The sequence below is a fragment of the Pteronotus mesoamericanus genome, unplaced genomic scaffold (genome assembly GCF_021234165.1).
Source record: "Pteronotus mesoamericanus isolate MK-2021 breed Mesoamerican mustached bat unplaced genomic scaffold, CSHL_Meso_final contig_20, whole genome shotgun sequence".
Lineage (NCBI taxonomy): Eukaryota > Metazoa > Chordata > Mammalia > Chiroptera > Mormoopidae > Pteronotus > Pteronotus mesoamericanus.
In genome coordinates this window covers 85,230,278-85,250,189 of record NW_026555085.1, presented here as the reverse complement: position 1 = coordinate 85,250,189, position 19,912 = coordinate 85,230,278, and positions in this window count along the sequence as shown.

The following is a 19,912-nucleotide window of genomic DNA, read 5'->3' as shown; positions in this document are numbered from 1 at the left end:
TTTGACTCTGTGTTGGTGTCTATTGCTTCATGGTTACAGATGGCTGTTGCACCAGGTGTTCAAGAGGAAGAAGAGCAAAAATGGGTGGCAGCCCTTATAGCTACCCATCCAGAACAAGGGGAAAATCTTTCCCAAAATGACCTCCCCCAACAAAGCAGACTTCCATGTACCTCTCATTGGCCCAAAGTATGTCATATGACCCCCTGGCTTCCAAGGAGACTGGGCACAGGTGCTTAGAATTTCTGGTCTCTACTAAAGTGAGTGAGGTAAACAAGGAAGAAGGAAGGGGAAGGGTGATTGGTGAACCAGCCATACACCTACCATACAACTTCATTCTGCACGTCTGCCTCATGTCTAGACCTCCTTCTTCTGCTTTACCATTTATATAGCGAAAACACTTTAGTTCTCTTTCTCAATTTACAATCCATGGCCTTCATATTTTAGGTTCATTGGGGATAATTGTTAAAAAAACATGCTATGCTCCAAACCTGCTGTATCAGACATATCCTCAAGATTAAAGATCCTGAAGCAAGTATTCTTCCACTCTAGGCCAGAAGATATAGAGGCAGAACTAGGGAATTTTGCATGATTCTTATTTACACTAAACTTCAAGAGTCAGTGAACTAGAGTCCTTGTGTCTCAATTCCAAATTCCTTGGGAGGAAGGGCTTATGATTGGCCTTTTGGATCTGGCTTGTATAACCCTTGGTCCATTCAACTGAGGTTGCTATTGGGAGGCAGGAAAGCTTGGGGCCTATGGTGCTGACCTTAGAAGTAGACTGTCTAAGGAGTATAGGCAGGGGAGGGAAGGCAAATCTACTAACTTCTCTGCTACAGGACTGACAATGTCACATTTCACAGGAGTCCTGAGTATCCCTGGTGTCCGTCTCACTCAGCAGGTTTCTTCTTATGCAGCTCAGGCCTCTGACTTAGTGCACCCAATCCTTCTGGTTGGGCCCAGTCTGCTTTGGAGGTCACTTCATTGTACCTCCTTCCCAATCAGTACCTGCCCATTCCTGGTCTCACTCGTAACACTCAACATTGAAATGCTATGGGGCCTTTTGTTGGTGCATCACAAGTAGCTCTTGTAGCAAGTCCAAAATTTATAACCACACTTCAGATGGGAAGAAATGTAACTATTTTTTCTGTAATTAAACTCAGGTCAACCCCATGTTTAAACTTCATTTTTACTGATCCTAAAGCTTTTAATCTTTCCATGTTAAGGTAACTCCTTACTTCCAGGTTAAAATTTTGCCTCTTCTAGTGTCAAATTTAGAGTTCTCCACAGGAGTGATTTCAGTATGTAGGAGGCTTAGGAGTAATCTGGGTTTTCTTGTAGTCCTCTGCTTTTATAATGCTGTGTTGTCATGCTCCAGGCTTTGGAGTATTGTGGCTGGTGCCCATGGGGCATCAAACATCTTGCCCGGTTTTTGACATGGTGGGCTGGCAGCAGCTGCTCATAACTCTGGTCTCTCTACTGTGGCTCTGATCAACCACAAAGACCACACTTATACCTCCTTCTGCTCTGCTCCTAGATATTTTGTGACTCACCAACTCCTGCAGCACTTCCACACCCCTACTTGAGGTTTTAAAACTTCCAGTTGCCTATCCTTATTAGTACATAGGGCTGTACAAAGCTATGCTATGGCCTGTCTGTCTGCTTTGCCACTTTCCTCAGTCATTACTAATGATGACCCAAGAGCCAGTGGCTTCAATGCCATTCAAATCAAAGCTTTCTTATATGACTGGTTGTCCTCTTGTGCTCTCTCTACCTTGGAAAGTGCTATTAGGAGTTCCCTAAACATAATGAGTATCTTTACCACACTCCACGTAAGGTTTGACCGCAAGAGAGAAAAGATTTTACCACCAGATATCTTATTCTTATTAAACACCATATCTTATTCTCCCTGAACTGTGTCTTTCTCACTGGTAAATCTTCATTTCCTTTTTGGGTAGGAAGATAGATATGTTAACTGGCATTCTTCACTATTCTGTGAAGTTAGTGAAAACTGAGTTCTCAGTCCAGCAAACTTAGTTCATGATCATTAAAGCCCAGCTCTTAGAATTCCATACAACCAATTTATTCCACTCAAAAAAAAAAAAAAAAACCAACAACAAAAAAAAACCCTGGTTCTTACAAATAAAAAGACTTTTTGGTTTTAAGCTGATCTGTTTTCCCCTAACAACAGCTCATATAGAAAGTATCATTGATACTTGAAAAGTCTGGGGAAAGTCAGGATAAAAGCAACCAAGGACTTGTAGATATATATAAAACACTCTCATCTCTTTCACACACTACATTTTGTTGTCTTGCTTGTGTTTCGTGTGTGTTAATCTTACCTCTCCTAATAGACTAGAAGATACCTGAAAGCAGAGACCATATATTCTTAATCTCCTCTAAACTCCCCACTACTCAACAGGTCTCTTTTTCACAGTTTATTTAGTGCCATGTGGGTTTTTTTTTTGTTTTTTGTTTTGTTTTTTGTTGGTGATTTCACTGTTTAAAATGGTCCCAGATCAGAGTGCTGAAGCGCTGTTTAATGTTCCCAGCACAAGAGGGCTAGGATGTGCCTTATGGAGAAAATACACATGATAAGTAAGCTTTGTTTACAATGTTGCTGGTCATGAGTTCAGTGTTAATAAATCAGCAATATATACTAAATAAAGTGTCCTTAAATAGAACCACACATCAAACAAGTTTATGTATTTGTTGGCTGATGGAAATGCTATGACCAGAGAGGCTTGTTGGAACCTAACACTGTATTTCCCTTAGGAGCAAAGGTTCAGCATTTTCTAATTCAGTGTTCCCAATGACTTTACAGAACATTAACTACCACTAAAAATGAGAGTCAACTGCATGTGTTTGCAGAACCATGTGAAAGGTGTCAATTCACCCTTACATCTTCAGTTTACTATCATTAATTCTCCATGGTGCTTTTCTTGCTAATGCAAACAATATAATAGAGTAAGCAGAGAATGACATTTAGGTACAGACACAACCCTGTGTATAAATCCAAGTTCTATCTCTGGGCAAGTAATCTCTTTAAGTCTCACTTTTCTTATTTATAAAATAGAAAGCTTTCAAGTTTATTGTGAGAATTAAAATAAGATAATATATAAGCCTGGCATAGCGCAGACATTTAATAAATAGGATGTGTTACTCTAATTAGTAGTCAACAAATAATTGATTTCTCCAGGCAGATCTAACTAGGTTTTGAGGAGAGTCGGATAACTCTAGTCACTGCCTGCTGCTCACTTGTACTGAGGTTTTGGGTATATAGCATAATAATTGGATCTATCACCTACTACCACAACTCTGAGATCATGGGAATAGGTTATCTTAGAACCTACCAGAGCAGAACAGAGGAAGTGAACAAAAAACAGTTTATCATGTTTGATACCAGGCCAACTTGGATATCATTAGATGTGTCAAGAAATAATACAACTCTGAGGGTGCCTCTTTTTTTTTTCCCCCAGAAGAAAGGATTTTGACTATACCCGTCATAAGATATGAACCTGTGAAACAGGATTTTATCTAGAATCAATGACTGCACATTGTAAAAATTTTGTTGATATAAAAACTGTGTTTCTGATACTGCAACTGAATCATCGCTTGCTTCTATCAGGTTTGGATGACCAAATGTTACTGGACAAGGAGCCTGGCCTGAAGTGGATTTGCCTAGGGCCAGCTGTAGTGTTTGGGTACTTAACTTTGTGCATAAAATACTCACAACAGGGGTCCAAGTGACTATGGGAACACATTTATTAAAGTTGGGGACAATGAAATAAGGAAGGGCTTAGCACAGAAGAAGCAACAGGAGAGCCTAGGCTGGGTTACCTTGGCTCACCAGAAATTCAGAGGAAAGGTAGCCTTGGGGAGAGGTTCAAGAAATCAGCCTGGAGCACGCTGCCAGCTGCCCATTGGCTTAGAATTTAGGTGATGCATGCCTGTGAAGAAAGAAGTGGGGGAAGATGAAGGGAAAGGAAATGGCGTGGGCTGCTCCCCAGAAGGAGAGCATATGCGCTAGGTCCTTTGTCTTGAGGCTCTTACCTCTTTTTTGCAGGCAGAATCTTAGACAAGTAGAATGGTCATCAGTTCTCCACATGTTCTCCATGAACATTCATCAGTTCTCCATGACCCTTTCAGGGTCACGGTCTCCTCTGATTGGTCAGTGGCCGGGCAGGGGATCTTTAGTCATTGCAGTTTGATTCTGGCCTCAGCCACCTGGTTTTGCTGCTTTCCTGGGCCTGGAGCTGAAATACAACTGAGGCCTAGATATTATCTCCAGGAAGGAAAGGTTACTGTGGGGCAAGGTCCTTGTTTTCCCAGTTGTGCCCCCTGCCAGGCACTGGGGCCTTCTGCCGTCTGCACCTGGATGTAAATTGCTTGGCCAGTTTGTTCAGCTGTCTGTCTCAATTTTCCTAATCCACTTGCCAAGGAATTTTCTTAGTCTCTTACTGTCCTGTCTCACAAAGAGAAATTATGGTGTTTTACTGAGCAAACCCAGTGTGTCACTAAAGATAGCTTACGAGTCACTTAATTAAGGTCTAATTTAACGAAAAACAGTGAATATCATCTATTAATAAGGTTTAACTTTGTTCTTTTTCAATTTGGTAAAGTTGATTGGATGTTTTGCATAATGCACGTTTACATTACATTTTATACAAATATTATTTCCCAGAAGTAGTCCAAATCCCAGACTGTATGTCCCATTGTCTGCTTGGCATCTCCACTTACATGTCTTATACCAACCTTCCCTACCCTCCTCTTTTTTATCTTAGCAATGGCATTACCATTCAGTCTGTGGCACAAGTCTAGTATCTGGGCATCAGCCCTTGTCCTTCCTTCACAAAGTCCTGTCAACTCTACCTCCTGTGGATGAGAAGGGGGCCACATACTAAATCCGATAAGCTCAGAGGAGGCCTACCCGGTGGCCTTACAAACTCAGAGACTGAAAGTAACCACATAGACTGGTCTGAAATTAAAACTTCTTAACTGAAAGCAAGTCATGGTAGTTAGTCATGTCCTAGGCTAGTGTCTTCCTTGACAAAGATCAGTCGTTATCTTTACTGAGTCTGTTTACTGTCTTTTTGTATCTTAGGTATCATACCTTTGGAATGTCTGAGTAACTCCTTTTTCTACACCCCTCAGGGCACAATCTCCCACCAGCACAGAACCCCTCATTGTTACCTTGTTCCCCCGAATAGTATTTCAATATGCTGTAAAGGTTGATTGTTAACTATATTATACCCATCAATGTAAAAGAAGTATTTGTCTCTTCATTTTACTCTTTATCCAGTCCCAGAAATCTCCCCACTTTGCTTTCTCCAGCCTCCCTAATCTATCACTAATGAATTTCATGTAACCCTCCTCATGCTTCCTCCTTTAATTATATGTATAAAATAAGGTGCTAAACTGCCATTCCCTGGAGCATTTACTCAAACCTTCGAGATTTTGCTTCCTGGAAATTGTCACTTTGGCTTAAATAAACTCATAAAAGGTCTTACAGGTTTAGCCGTTTCTTATATTGACACTCCAAAATATATTTTCAATCTAACCACACATCACCCCCTCTACTACTACACGGCTAGTCCAAGAAACCATTGTTTCTCATCTGAACTACTCCAGTAGCACTTTAACTGGTCTCTGTGCTTTCATGCACCTATGGACTTCCCTTCATTTTTCATACATCAGCCTTGGCTTGCTGCTTTTTTCCTCCCTGGCAGATGGCTAGGCCACCTGACCACAACTGTGCCAGAAAGGGTGGATACAGGCTCTTTTGGGTTCCAAGTGGCCAGGACCAAGCTGGAGGCGAGGTTCAGCATGTCTCCTTGACTGTTCTTCAGCTCCTGGTCTCCTTTTCCCACTGCATCACTGGCCTCCCACTTCTTCTATAGACCAGTCTTCATCAGATACTATAGTTTTGATGGCTTGATTTCTTTTGGTTCCAGTTCTCAAATTCCTCTCCTGGTGGCTGCATAGTCAACTGTGATATTGTGATTTATATAAAAAATACATATATATTTCATTTTCAAACTCATTTCTGGCACAGAGCTCTTAAAACCCTTGGGATTTCCTGTGATGAGAGTTATAATGACGTCTTTTGTAATGTTAAGGAGGTGTCTTTTGGAAAGCACCAAAGGAATGAGGCTGGTTGCCAGGAAAACCAACCTTAAACAGAGGCTAAAACTTTTAATCCCACCCTCCTATTGACCCCACCCACAACCTCACTTCTGAGAAGGGGAGAGGGGCTGAAAGTTGAATCAATCACCAACGGCCAGTGATTTAATCAACCATACCTGTGTAGTGAAGCCTCCATAAAAACACAAAAGGACAGGGTTTAGAGAGCTTCCCAGTTGGTGAACATGGGAGATTGGGGAGGGTAGTGCACTCGGAGAGGGCATGGAAACTCTGAGCCCTTTCCCGGTACTTTGCCCTGTTTGCCTCTTCCATCTGGCAGTTCTAAGTCATATCTTCTCATAAACTGGTCAGAAGAATGGGTGATAACCTGGGTTTGTGGTTGGCATCTGGAGTGAGTGGGTGGGGATGAAGAGTTTTGTAGGACTGAACCATAACTGTGGAACCTGACGCTACTCTGGGTAGGTAGTGTCAGAACTGAGTTGAATTATAGGACACCCAGCGGGTTTTGGAGAATTGCTTCCCGGTGTGGGGAAAAAAAACATGCTTTGGAATTAGTTGGAACAGGAATCTTAATAACCCAGGTTTGTTTCAGTACCAGAGTCGATGTTGGGCTTTCACACTCCATCCCCAGGAACTGGATCCTGACCTGGCAGCCAGGGGTGCTCTCTGTTAAAGGGTTCTTTGATATCACAAGCCCTGTCTGCCCACCAGACTGGGAGGATTGCTCCCTCACAGTCTCTCCATTGTTGTAGTATGTGGAAATTCAATATATCATGTAACTCTCAAAAAATAGATCAGAAAACACATGCTGACAAACTCATAGAAACAGAGAGTGGAATAGTGGTTGCCAGGGGCTGGTGGATGGGGAAAATGGGGAGTTGTTGGTCAAAGGGTACAAACTTCTAGTTTTAAAATGAATATAGTTAACAATACTGTATTATATACTTGAAAGTTGCTAAGAGAGATCTTAAATGTTCTCACCACAAAAATATAATAATAATGTGAGGTGATAGATGTGTTAACAAACCTTATTGCAGTAATCATTTCAAAATACACATGCGCATCAAGACACCATACTGTACTGTTGCCAGTGGAAGTGGGCTTTTTCATTGGATTATGAGAAAAGTATTCATGGACCCACACATGGGAGATTGTAGTGTGACAAGATTTATTTGGGTGAAAATAGAAGGCTGCCCCTGTGTCCCACCTCCATTTGGACTGCCATGGAAAGAGTTCAACTGTGTCTTCAGCAATGTTAAAACAAAGGCCACTGTCCAGACTGTCCAGTGTTTCTGTTTCATATTAAATATTAGTCCTTTGGAGCCTACAGGCAACTGTAAGGGGTCTCAGTCCCCATCCAAGTAGTTTAGCGCTGTTCCTGGCTGTGCTGCTATACCCAGGCTCCTGCTTGGAGCCTGTGTCAGAAGTCTGCCTGGCTGCTGGTGGCTGTATAGCTGCTAGATCTGCACGGTTACTATGGAGAGAACATGCAAACGAATGGAATGAGTGCATGTTCCTGGGCCAAGAGAAAGAGATTCTTTGTTAAATTGGGTTATATTATCTCAGGCCTGGGATGGACCAGGTACTTTTTCAAAATAGCCAATCAACTTCCCAAGCTTTCACAGGTTTCTGATGGGTCTTCCCTCTAGCCAGACAATTCCTTTTCCATATTAGATTAACAGCCCTCTACAGTCAAGCACCACCCTTTGTGTCATTTTGACTATATTGTGCATATGCTTACACTCTCAGATAACCCTATACTGGAGGGCAGGCAGTGCTCCTGGGGAGATTTCCTGTCTGCTGTGAGGATTAAGTCTCCTCCGTGGCAGTCCCTTGGAGTCTGTGAATGAGTCTGTAAATACTGTAACTTCCTGGTAAAGCAAGCAGGCTTATGTTCCCTGTTTGATTATGCTTATTAATGTCTGATTCCATTTGCTTCTTTCCTTTATTAATAACTAGCTAACTACCTACAGTAACAGTACAACTTTAACTTGCATGATATTATATGTTAATTATAGTTCACGAAAGCTAGAGGGAAAGAGTATGCTGGGAACACTTCACAAGTAGGCCTCCAAATTGTGATTGATTTATTTTTGTAGTGTCTATTAGTGAGAACACTAATCCAAGCTCAGTACATCACACTGAGTAGAGCAGATGAGAGTTAAGAGACATAGTTAAAGACGATACACTAAAGAGTGGTAAGGCCTGTTAACTGGGACATGTAAAAACTGTGCCTTGTGACTCTATAGGATGATGTTATGCAGGCGGTAAACAGCCATTCCCACAAAACAGGACTCCATGTCAAAGGCTGACAAAAAGAATGTGGTAGGGATGGTTTTAATAGGCACACAGAGACACTGTTATGCATTGTTGTGGTAGCACAGTAATTATTCATGGTTTGTTTCATTTTGCTTAGAGCCTGTTAATCTTTCCAAATGCATGCCTAACACTCTTGTGCTGAATTGGGGGGAAAGAAATGTTGCCACCGGAATATTCTAAAAATAGGCAGGAGAGATCCCTTATATGTGTACTAAGCACAATTAGAAGTTACGCAATGCAGTTGACAAAAGTTGGAAATGACAAAGAAGCCTGTCAAGTGGAAAAACTACTGTTTAAGTTCTAATCTTCCCCTCATGCCAGGTCTTAGGCATCGCCAGAAATAGCACAGGTCCTGCAAGCCATGGTCCCTATCCGAACATGCTATGGAAATGGAGGAAACAGGGATGAGGCGGCCGGTTATGCCTCATTCCTTTCAGCCACCCTTCCACACACAGGATGTAACCTCCAGGACTGTCATCCTCTGGGACAAAAGATGACGATATAAGAAGAAACTGAAATACAAAGGTCTCAAATAATCATTCATTTCTAAATCCCGTAAACTGCTTGCCTGACACTTTATATGATTTATTTTTGAATCTCAACATCTCATTGTGTAGTTTCCTTCATTGTATATCCCCTTCTGTCCCCTGAGAATGAGACAGATATTCTTTTCCTCCAGTCAGGACCCAAAGACCAGCTTAATGAACCTGCCCTCAGGGATACAGAGCAGTTATTTTAGGGCTTTATTTCCCTTTGGCTCTTTTTGAGAGCTTAATACAGGCAGCCCTTGTTTTGCACATGCTGTGTCAACTGAGTCACTTGAGACTCATTTGTGTCAGAACCGTGCAAAGAAAGGGCTGCTATATGCTTATTTTTTAACCTCATCAGGATTCAAATATTACTTTTAGGAGATTAGAATATCTTTGTATTCTGATAACAGTGGCATTTTTGCTCTAAAAGTATTAAGAAATTATTTAGATGGCCTTTAACAGACATATATTTCCTCTGTCAGTACCCCCTTTGGGACTACTCTTAAGGTACAGAACAAACACAAGGGGCTCTCTGCACAGTTCAATAGTTCACCAAGTTGTTCAGCTTGAATTATGGTCCTTGGTCAAGGTCTTCCCAAAATCCATGAAAAAGAGCAAAGAGAATCCCTTAAGTGATCTTTTGTGTTCTTCGTGGTCTTGTGAATTCCCAGCCACCGCAGCCTGGGGGGTCTATGCCACTGTCCCAGGAGCCCCTTACCAATAATCTGCCTTCTGTGCCAGCACAGCCACACATGCCCCTGGCCCCTGGGAGTCTGTGTATCTGTGCTGAAAAAAAAAGGAAGATCCTATTAGTGTGTACCTCATAGATGAGGGTTAAATTACATGCTTAGAATACACTTCGCATTTTCCGAGCACATAGTAAATATTCAGTGTGTTGGAAACTATGATTGCTATTTTGCATGCCCACATGAGATAATTCTGTAACTTGTAGTTATACTCTAATAAAACATTAATTTTTATTTTTTAAGAGCAATTTGAAGCTTCCATTCTAATTTGGTCCAGGTCACTGTATCAGTTTCCTATGGCTTCTATAACAAGCTATCACAAATTTAGAGGCTTAAAAGAACACGGATTGATTGTCTTACAATTTTGGAGGTCAGGAGTTTTAAAAATTGGGCGTTGGCCAAGGGGCTCAAGAGGATAATTCGTTTCTTTGCCTTTGCCAGCTTTAGAGGCTGCAGCCTTCCTTGGCCCATGGTTCGTTCTTCTACATTCAAATCCCTGGTTTCTCTGTCTTTTCTTTCCATCATCACACATCTTTCTATGACTCTGACTATCCAGTCTCCCTCTTTCACTCATTAAGAAATCTTGTTATACCCAGGTAATCCAGGAGAATCTCCTCATCGCAGACCCTTTAATTAATTACACCTGTAAAATCCCTTTAGCCTTGTTAGGTAATGTATCTATTGGTTCTAGGATTAGAACGTCATCCTCTTTGCTGAGGGAAGGGCCATTATTCTGTTTACTACAGTCCATTATCTGGCTCTCAAAGATTCAGGTCTGTCCCATATGCAAAATACATTTATCACACTCCAATATCCCCAATGTCTTAATCTATTACTACTCAACTCAAAGCCCAGAAGCTCAACTAAATCTTATCAGCTCAAAAGCCCCAAATCTCAGCATGTAAAGTGTCTTAAATCAGGAAATGTGTGAGACTCTGGGCATGATCCATTCTGCCACAAAATTCCTCTACATCTGTGGACCCAGAAAATTAGAAAATAAGTTATTTACTACCAAAGTGCAATACTGAGACCAGTATATAATCGCAGTTATGCTCATCACTTAGAAGTTCCGCTTTGTGGAAAGGAACCTGTTTAATTACCTGTTCCTCATTTCCTCCTGAGCTTTTACTAGTTGCTCTTTTAACATCCATAGTCCTATCAACAGGTTGTTCATAGTGATTTTGGTATTTTTCTAAGACGGTATAGATTTTCTCTACACTGTCCCTCACTTCCTTCTAAACTCTCAGCTGCCGTCTCAAAACTCATATTTCTACCAACAGTCTATTTGAGGCAGTGTAGGCTTTTTTAAAATCATGCACCATTGGTGAATCCCAAAGCCACTTCCACATTTTTAGTTACTTGTTACAGGAGCACCCTACTTCCAGGTACTAAAATCTGTATTCATTTCTTCACACTGGTATAAAAATTAGCACAAATGCAGAGGCTTAAGGCAACACAAATATATTATTGTCTAGTTCTAAAAGTCAGAAATCCTAAAATCAAGTTGTCAGAAGTGCTACATTCCTTCTGGAGGCTCAAGGAGGGAATTCATTCCCATGTCTTTTCTAGCTTTGAGAGGCTGCCTGCGTTCCTTGGCACACGGCCCCTTCCTGCGTCTTTTAATCCAACATTGTATCTCTTTATCTCTCCCTGCCCATCGATTCCATAATCATATATCCTTCTGTGGCTTTGACATTCCTGTTTCCCTCTTCTAAGGAACCTTGTAATTACAGAGGGCCCATTCAAATAATTCATGATGACCTCCCAATTACTCCATCTATAGATCACAGGTTTGGGGGATTAAAATGAGCCTATAAATAGAGGTCCATTATTTCATCTATTCTGGCCACTTTTAAGATTTCATTTGATTTCTCATCTCTATTAAAAACAAAAGACTAGGTAACATTGGGATTTTGATGTCAGTTGACTCAAAATTATCAAAGCTGTTCATTCTCAGGATTGTTTACATATTACCATGTATCAGAAATCTCCACACAAAAACTCAGGCAGACATTATAAACTGGCTTATCTATTACTTTTTTCCCTTTATTGCCTCTATTCAAAAGCCCATGCTGCCTTGAAATGGCCAGGCAACCCAGTTCTTGCCAGTGGGATATAAATAAATGTCTGTTGGTAATTTTGGGGAAACTTTGCTTGCATGATTAAAAAGAACATATTTTCCCTTTTTTGGATACAGACCTGATAGTTGGAGCTTCAGCAGCTATCTTATAATCATGAGGTAAAACAGGATTAGGGAACACAGAGACATTAGCCCTGTCATTATTGAGTTATTGAAACAACTCCAGCAACAAACCCAGTAACTTCCTGTTACATAAGAATAAGTAAACTCATATTTTTTCTAGCTACTATATTTAGGGTCTCTATTCCTTACAGCTGAACAGAAACATAGCAGTTTAAAAAACTAGCTAATCATAAATGCACACATCCCACAGAAGCCATTTGTATGTCTAACAGGAATAAAAAGTGATAATATTTCAATGGAATAAATGTATGCTATTATGTGATAATTTTTATGCTTATTAATAGATAATTTGAGACTTAATGAAAATTCCCTCTTGAGTCAAATCAATAATTTCAGAGAGCAGAAATAAATTATTGGCTAACATAAGCTGCTCAAGGAAACCTTGCTAAGTATTTTTTTAAATCTCCTATTTTTGTTTAATCTTACCCCCAACCACCATTAAAAGTCTTATCTTTATAATAAAAAGTTTTTCTCTCTCTCTGTTTACACTAGACTTGGTTTACTTATTTTTTCACCATTGTTTTTTCTTGGGTCATTGAGTTTTGTTCCTTTCAGTTCTGAAATGTCATGGTTCTATAAAACTGCAGAAGCAAAAATCTTTGTCTTTAAAGTCTAAAATACTTCCCTCAGAGGGGCTTTCCAAAAGAATTCAATGGTGCACTCAGGGGTGCAAATTATAGGGAAACCCCTTAACTTCTTCAACAGCAGCCAGTTTCCGTGAAGCATTGATTTCAGACTCAGTGGAGGGATGTGCACACCTTCTGACCCCTGAGGACACTTAAAATGTACCAGAAGATTAAATGGTCAGCAAGATTTATGTAGAGTTATGTGCAATGTGAGATGCTTAAGTGAAAATCAGGAAAAGCAGAAAGAAGATAAGAGAGAGAGGTTCAATTATCAGCCAGTCTTGATAGAAGATTCAATTGTAAGAGAAAAGTCTACAATCCTATGTAAAACTTATTAGTTAAGTTTTCAGAACTGTTCCCAATGTAATTCTTGAAATGCTAGAAAATGCATAAAAACTTTTCTAAGTTCAGACCTGTCTGCAGTTTGGGCACTTCAGACATATTCATATCTATAATATTAACATACATTTATATGTTAGTAAAGTTAATATATACTAAGTTTAAGATGCTACAGATTTTACAAAGCACCATCAATTTAAATACAGCTTTTTTTTTTTTTTTGAGGGTAAGAAAAGCAAACTACATTAAGAAGACAAATCAATTCTTACTCAGCCTAATTTCAGAAAGATTTAAAATATGAAAAGTGAGGAATTTAGTCTTGAAGGAAAACAGTAGCTCTTGTGGCTTCACAGGAGGGCTCTCAGCTCAGCTTCCTTGTGTTAGACGTAAGGAATGTGAGGGCTATGCTGGCTGTGGTGGGGACCGGGATGGGGGCTGCTAGAAATGCCAAGAGAATTATGAGAAAAGAAAGATTAGATCACAACTTAGTTGATACTTACAACAAAATTAGGATTTGAGTGTCTTCAGAGAGCCATAAGAATTTGTGAGTATATTTTACTTAATTTTATTTGAAGATACACAGGGCCTGCCCTTGGCCACACTGCAAAAAGATGAAGACCCATTAAAGCTTAAGGAAAAGTGCACAGGAAAATGAGAAATGCGAGCTTGGGTTCCAACTCTACAATTCATTTGTGATGTGACAAGGGCACGTTATTTAAGCTTGCTGGCCTGCAATTTCTCTTTTGCATAATTAGCACGAATAGACTGCTGATGCCCCACACAATGTCTGAGCCACTGAAAGGGCAGAGCTGTGTTTCCTTGGGATTATCCAGGGAGTTGTGGCCAGGGGCAAGGTGGAGGAAGTTTTCCTCATTTCAGCAGAGGGGCCTCAGGTGCTTGGCTGGCTTCACCAACACTATTCAAGCTCTTTTAGGACAGCCCTCCAGGCAAAGGGGCTATAAGAGGAATGAATGCAAAACCCACCAAAGATCTCAAAGACCACGACAGACACCTTCACTTTCAAATCGGCCTGACCACACAGATGGTGAACAGTCACATGGTCACTTCTCTTTGCCACGGAGCCTTATCTTCCTGCCCATTCTGGTTTTCATGGTCTGTTCTGAGGCCCTTATTAATCTGGCGAGTCTGATAAGTGATAGAGAAGAGGGTGAGAAGAGTTTTAGGATTACAAAGTGACCAAATTCAAAGTAGGAAAAATCTGCTTCAAGTGCAAATGGCATGAATCTTACACTAGTGAGAAGGATCCCGGAGAACAAAGATCTATTGCACGAGGGACCGGTAAGCGTCCTGTGCACGGCAATCAACAAGGATCACATGCTTTCTACTTCTAGACTTAGGAACAACCTTTCATAACTTAATAACAAGAATGGGAGCTTTGTCCTCAGTTTAGAATGGTGTTTTTCAAAATGTAGGTCACTACTTATCAGTGGGTCATAAAGTTGATTAGTGGGTGATGACTAGCTTCTTTGATGAACTAGATATCAGGTTGCATCACACAAAGTTTTGTGTAATTTCTGTTTCAGTTGTGTGTGTTGAGCTGTGCTGGGCATGACATTGAATATATTTCTTACTGCAGTAGCTGTCAATTGTTAAACTAAAAATCGTTAACTCCCACGATGGAAGTCTTTTTTTTTTTTTTTAAGAAAGGTTTTATTGAGCCAAAAGTGCTAGCCAAAAAGAAGACCAGTCTTGGGACATGGAGTCTAAACCACCAGCAAACAGCATGGTGAGGTACAGAAGAGAGCATGCCATTTGTTTAATCCTCATAACCGCACTGTGAGGAGGCCTCTCTCCTCAGTTCATGGGCAAGAAGATGGAGGCTCCGGCAGGCTCATTACCTTGCTCCAGGCTACCAGTTCACGAGGGGGCTGGAGAGAGACTGGGCTTGCCCATCTCTGAAGTCTGCCTTTAGCTGTAGCAGAGCAGCAGAAAGGTGCAGAGGCTTAGGTCTCCACTCTGTGCCACATGTCAACGCCAACAAGGAAAACCAAACCAAGCCTATGGATGCAAAATTTCCTTTTAGCCTGATAATTTCATCTAAAGAACTACATCTCAGCAACAAACCCAAGAGAAGCTAGTTGCATATTCTTCCTCTTGACCTTATCTTCTTGAGGTAGACTTAATGGTGTGTCAAAGTGGAAATACAAAGGAGGAGGACAGGAAGGGAATGATGAGCAAGTGCATGGCAAGAGGGGGCTGTGCTTATGGAAAATGGTTACAATTCATAAGAGTGTCTATATCCTGCCCCGGCTGATTCACAGGTTTATTCCTCAGCGGACTGTGCCGAGGTAGCCCTGGTTCCCGTGGGGTTCCTGTGGGCTAACTAACAGGTGGCAGGCATTTTTAGAACGTCTGCCTGCTAGTTTGAGCTTCTCACTTAAGCTGGTGGAGCAATGGCAGCTGGTATCCTGCAGGGTATGGTCTGAGGAGCAGCCCAAATCATTCTCCACTAATTGGCTGCTAAGGCTTCTCAAAATGCTTCCTTAAGCAAACAGGAGAGACATGGAAGAGGTATGTCATGTTGCTGGGCATTGTGTTAGCTAGTTACTAAACTATTGGCAGACACCCTCATTCTCCTTACCTACTCTTAGCTGGTAAAGGCTATGACCTTGAAGGATAAACTCAGGACAGGTAAGTTTTGATGGGTTGGCAGAAAATAAAAGATGAGTCTTTGTAGACCTCTGTGTGACTTCAAAGGGGAGGCTTCATGGAGAGGTATCTTAGTTTTTTAGGGCTGTCCTAACAAATCACCACCAGTCGAGTGGCTTAAACAACAAATAGATATTCTCTCACAGTTCTGGAGGAGGCTAGAAGGCTGAGGTCAAGGTTTTGGCAGGGTTCGCTCCCTCTGGGTGTTTTGGGAGAGAACCTGTTCTATGTGTTTCTGTTAGCTTCTGGTGGTTGTTGGCAAACCTTGGTTTCTCTTGGCTTGTAGACACATCGCTCCAATCTCTGCCTCCACCTTTGTAGGTTATTTTCCCTATGTCTCTGTCTCTTTCCATTTTTTTATAAGGACACTAGTCATATTGAAGTAAAGCCTCAACCTACTCCAGTATGACCTCATCTTAATTAATTACATCTGTAATAACACTATTTCCAAATAAGGTCACATTCTGAGGTTCTGAGAGGGACATGAATTAGGTGGGGGGTCACTGTCCAACCCAGGAGAGGAGGGGTGCAAAAACAGTTAGATGCTATTGTCTGGGGAGAGAAAATGCTGAGGAAAGTAGAGGACGAGTCTCTGAAGGCAGGCTTGAAAGGATACAGGATGTTATTGAAGCAGGCTGGGTTATAACAAGAAACAGACATCCCAAATGAGCTAATTGGGATTTTAAAGAAGAAACTCTTTATAATGAATGGCGACATTAAATAAAAACAAACAGACAAACAAACAAACCAAAAAGGTAGTGAAGAACCCCAGAGTTAGCAGTAGCAGGACATCATTTTCATAAATCCTCTGGCCTTCCCCTCCTTCAACCGCCATAGAGACCAGCTGGACTTTGACCAGCTTCTCTGCTTTTGGCGTGCTAGGTGGTGCCTCACTACTCCTGCCCCGGGGCTTCTCTGATGTAGTGACGTGGCCTGCGTAGGGGACCCTGCCTGGCATTCAAGCATGCACAAACTGGAAATGGGTGTGTTAATTTTGTGCCTCCCTTGAAGAAGGAGAGATGGAAGCAAATTGATGCCCACTTCCCTACTTCTTCCCTAGCAGACTGTTCTGTGATGTAGTTCATAAAACTCCTCAGAAGGTTCAGAAGCATTGAGCACCAGCCAATAACAGTGGCCCATTAAATTACCCCTCCTGGTTTTGGCTTTTTTCTTTTTCTTTTTTTTTTTTTTTTTTTTTTTATTAATTTATTTACTTTTTAAATACATTTGTCTCTGCCTTCCCCCCCTTTCCCTTGCCCCCTCCCACCTTCCCTCCCCCAGCTCTTCCCCTTTGGTTTTGTCCATGAGTCCTTGCTATATGTTCCCCGACTTTCCCCTTCCCTTCCCTTTCCCTGCCCCCCCCTTCCCTCTTGTCTCTGTTGATTTCCTTTCCTTTCAGTGTTGCTGGCCATATTTGCCTTGCTTCTTTGCATTGTTGGTTAGGTTCCGCTTATAGGTGAGATCATATGGTATTTGTCTTTCGCCCCCTGGCTTATTTCGCTTAGCATGATGCTCTCCAGTTCCATCCATGCTGTTGCGAAGTTTAGTACTTCTTTTTTCTTTCTGCTACGTAGTATTCCATTGTGTATATGTACCATAATTTTTTGATCCAATCATCTACTGATGGGCATTTAGGTTGCTTCCAACACTTGGCTATTGTAAATTGTGCTGCTATGAACATTGGGGTGCATAGGTTCTTTTGTATTGGCGTTTTGGTGTTCTCAGGGTATAGTCCCAGCAGGGGAATCGCTGGATCTTTTTTCTTCTTTATCCTTCCCTCTTCCTGCCTCTCTGGGATATTCATGTTCTCTGAGATAAGTTCAAAATAAACCATATATTGCACACAAGCCTTCATTTCAGTCGCTTCTTTGAGAGAAACCCAGGCTAAGCAACCACTCTTACATTAGCAGGTGCAAGGAAAGTAAAAGGTTACTAAGGAGGGAGGGAGGGAAGGGGGAGAGAGAGAGAGAGAGAGACTGCTGAAGCTGAAGCTAATAAACTGCAGTCTTCTGAGGAGGAAGGCAGTCACTGCTAACCCTCAGGCCACCAGGCACCTCTGAGGGGAAATTCAAAGCCCAAATACAATCTCCTCCAACCCACCATCCCCTGCCAGGAACTTCCATGGCTGAACCAATTCCCAGAGGGTGAGGAAGGGCTAGTCTTGATGCAGTTCAGAGAGGTCAGCCTCCCAGGGCACAGAATAGGTGGGAAGGATGGAAATTACTGGAAGCAAACAATTTCCAGTCCAACTAAGTTTATTCACAGATCAGCTTTCTCTCCAGCTGTGATTCTTACACAGTGGACTGTAGCACTGACAGGCTACTCAGCGCCAGCTTTTCAAAGAGGCACATGCTTCCAAGATGAGGTTACTCTTCCCCCAACACTGGAATAAATTGTCTGCTGCACAGAGTGATGTTATTTATTACCATTGAGCATACAGGTCATGATAAACTCGGTCGTCATCTGGATTAAACAGCCTAGTCTATTAGGAAGAATGTGATTTTGGATTCAGAACATCCAAAAAGTCCAACATGCGTTGAACTCCAAGCTCTGCTACTAACAAAAATTGTGCCATTGAGCAAGTTTCCTGATCTCAGCAAATCTGTTTTCTCATCTGCAAAATAGGATTAAAATATCAACTCTACTTCACAAATAGGATCCAGGGAAATAAAATGTCATAAATGGTGGCTATGGTTTTTCATTACTGCTCATTTCATGTCTGCCTCAGTTTTCTTGTATCATTAGGTATTGGTGGATGTTATTAACAAATTACATGGGATCAGATGTAGCAGTCTAGGAAATCTAAAAATTCCTCTAAATATTTAAGGATTTCTATAGTTGGACAAAACTGCCCTATTTTATCGTTCATTCTGTCTTCTTGCTCTTAACTATATAAAATATCCTAGAGTTAATCAGGACAAATGAGCTTATTTGCGTTCAGACGTCAATGGACTTCAAATTGGCTTTGAATTAAAATTGACTGGTGATAAAGTCATTGATGCTCAGACACTTGGTGGCACTTTGCCTGATTGCTGACAGTGATGAATCACTGAGGGCAAGGCCCACATTTCTGTGTGTTGGAGGCTTCCACTTGACCTCTGAGTTGGCTGGGCTGTACCCAGGTTCACTGGAAAATGACCTCTGCCTGGAAGCTGGCCCACGGGACGTGAGGCAGAGCTCATCACTGAGTGTGTGAGAAAGGTTTTGTGTGAATCTTTAACGTCTGTGTGTTAAGGGAAGAGTGTGCTTTGTCTGAGGTATAATTCATCTTTTTGTATCCAACAATTTGTGACTCTGTGAAATGTATTTAGTTATTTTCTTGTCCTTTGCAAAGAATCTACCAATTTCTTTCAGAGTAATGGTGGTATGTACTCAATACGTATCTCTCCTGCTTTGTAAATACTTTTTTCTTTCCCAAATAGGATTTTTATTTTGAGTATAAGTGAATATACAAGACGAATAGAATTCGATGAGCAGGGAGGTGGGAGAGGAAGGAGACAAATTCATGATAATCTACCCCCTCTTTTTTTAATAAAAAGGGGAAAATAATAAATTTGAAACAGATTGGGTCATGAAGAAAAAATCAGATGTATTATGAAAATGATAATGTCTAGGCTTTCTCTCTGGATTATGTAGCTGTTAAACCATACATTTAACTTGTTGAATATTTTGTGGTTATGGCTCTGTTTATAAAAATGATTGCCAATTTCAAGTCTCACTCAGGAAAGTGAGCCAGAGGGCATTGCAACTGATAGGCACTAATCCTACAGGAGTGTGTAAACATGAGAGCTGGCACTCCCCAGCAGGACTCAGGTGTTACAGCCAAGGTTTAAGTTGCCACCAAATTAGAAAAATATCCCACATGGAAACATTTTTTTTCTCAAGGGTGTATAATTTGAACAGAGGAAGAAGGGGTTGTGAAATGTGTGTCAGTTGAAGGGGGCTCATGGAAGGAGGCATTAAGAGATGAATCAAATCTTTAAAAAAAAAAAGAAATAAGAAAACACCTATTTGTAATTTTGGATTGGGTGCTTGGAACACCTTGCCTTTGGGACTCTGTCAACAAGAATTTTTAATCACAGATCCTTGGGAAATCGATCAGACTACTCATTATTCCACACGTGTATTTTGTTATTGTTGTTACTGTTTATTGTTTTGTATTGAATTTATTGTGGTGACATTGGGTAATAATATCACATAGGTTTCAGGCATACGATTCCATAATACATCATCTGTATATTATATTGTGTGTTCACCACCCCAAATCAAGTCTCCTTC